This window comes from Otolemur garnettii, unplaced genomic scaffold (genome assembly GCF_000181295.1).
Source record: "Otolemur garnettii isolate 467f Iridium unplaced genomic scaffold, OtoGar3 scaffold00219, whole genome shotgun sequence".
In the NCBI taxonomy this organism is placed as follows: Eukaryota; Metazoa; Chordata; class Mammalia; order Primates; family Galagidae; genus Otolemur; species Otolemur garnettii.
The window spans coordinates 349,816-351,660 of record NW_003852614.1 but is presented as its reverse complement, the minus strand read 5'-3'; the positions used below and the strand labels follow the sequence as shown (position 1 = coordinate 351,660).

Below are 1,845 nucleotides of genomic sequence, written 5' to 3'. Positions count from 1 at the left end.
GCCATGGCACTCTGCCCAGGGGGACAGCTTGAGGCTCTGTCTCAAAAAAAAAAAAAAAAAAAAGAAAAATAGCACAAAGTATATTCCAGAGCAAAAAGAGATTGTTGGGAGTTGAGGCTCCAGAGTAGAAAAGGATTATATTGAAGAAGAACTTAAATGGCATGTTAGAGCATTTGGATTTTATCTTATAGTTAGTACAAATCCTGGGTGTAGGAATCATTAGTTTAAGGAAAGGGAAGTAACATCAAATTTGTATATGAAAATTGCTCCTAGGGCAATATGGGACAGATGATGAGGATATCAACTGGGATCTGTCAGGAGCTAAGGGAAAATAAAGGAACATACTCAAGAGCTATTTAGCAGGTGAATCAATTGGATTTAGGAAGTAAGGAGGCCAGATAAGTAATAAATGAGTATGTCATTAAGATAGGAAAGAGAAAGAACAGGTCAGGTATTAAATAGGGTAGGAAAAGGAAAAATAGATTTGGCTTTTAGACATGTTGGACTTAATGTACATATGATACATCTAGTTAGCAGGCAGTTAGGATTTACTCATTCAGCAAATATTTATTATAAGTACAAAAACTAATGATGTGCCCCCCTTCAGGGAGTTCAGTCTAGCAGGTAACCTAAAACAATTAAATAGACAATCACAGTGTAACATGAAATGTGTTTTGAGAATGGCTGTGGAGGCTCAGGCCTATAATCCTAGCACTTGAGAGGCCAAGGTGGGTGGATTGCCTGAGCTCACAGGTTCAAGATCAGCCTGAGCCAGAGTGAGACCTCATCTCTAAAAATAGCCGGCGTTGTGGTGGGTGCCTATAGTCCCAGCTACTTGGGAGGCTGAGGCAAGAGAATCTCTTGAGCCCAAGAGTTTGCGGTTGCTGTGAGCTATGATGCCGTGGCACTCTATTGAGGGCAACAAAGTGAGACTGTCTCCAAAAAAAAAAAAAGGCGAAAAGTGTTTTGATAGGCAACCACAGGGTTTTTCTGAAACTTGGGTAGAGGTAGGGGAGGAGAGCTGTTCAGAGAAGGAAACTGACCCAAATCTGAATAGTAAGTAGCTAGAATGAAGAAGAAAGCAGGCCACAGATTGATACTCTCTCCCTCCTCCTTCTTTCCACCCTCTCTGTCTCCTCTCTCCCCTCCTGCTCCTCTCCCCCTCCTTCTCTCCTCTCTCCCTTCCCTCTCAAAAAATAAAAAATAAAAGAAAGCAAAGGGAAAATAGCAGAGACCAGGAACAGCATGTGTGAAAACACAGAGGCATAAAAGAGTTATAGAAAACACAAGTAGCTCATTGTGACTGGAGCTTTTTTGATTGATCCATGTAAAAAAAATCTAAGATCCAGTTTCAGTGCCTGTAGCCCAGCAGCTAGGGTCCCAGTCACATACACCAGAGCTGGCAGGTTCATATCCAGTCTGGGCCAACTGCAGCCAAAAAATAGCCAGGCGTTGTGGCAGGCACCTATAGTCCCAGCTACATGGGAGGCTGAGGCAAGAGAATTATTTAAGCCCAGGAATTTGAGGTTGCTGTAAGCGGTGATGCCATAGCATTCCACCAAGGGCACCATAGTGAGAGTCTCAAAAAAAAAAAAATCTGTGATCCACGTGATAGAAACAATTTAAGGAGGTAGGTTAGGACTAATTACAAAGGGCCTGAAAGTTTGGGGCAGGCAGTAAATGCAGTAGTATGATCAGATTTATTTTTATTATTATTTTGTTTTAGAGACAGTCTCACTTTATCCCCCTTGGTAGAATGCCGTAGTGTCACAGCTCACAGCAACCTCCAGCTCTTAGACTTAGGTGATTCTCTTGCCTCAGCCTCCCGAGTAGCTGGGACTATAG

At 42.4% G+C, this 1,845-nt stretch overlaps 1 protein-coding gene across 1 annotated transcript in view; it reads left to right on the top strand.

The window, feature by feature from the left end:
- Positions 1–1,845, top strand: part of TAF1 (TATA-box binding protein associated factor 1) — a 119,365-nt gene that overhangs the window by 114,410 nt on the left and 3,110 nt on the right. The window lies entirely within an intron of this gene.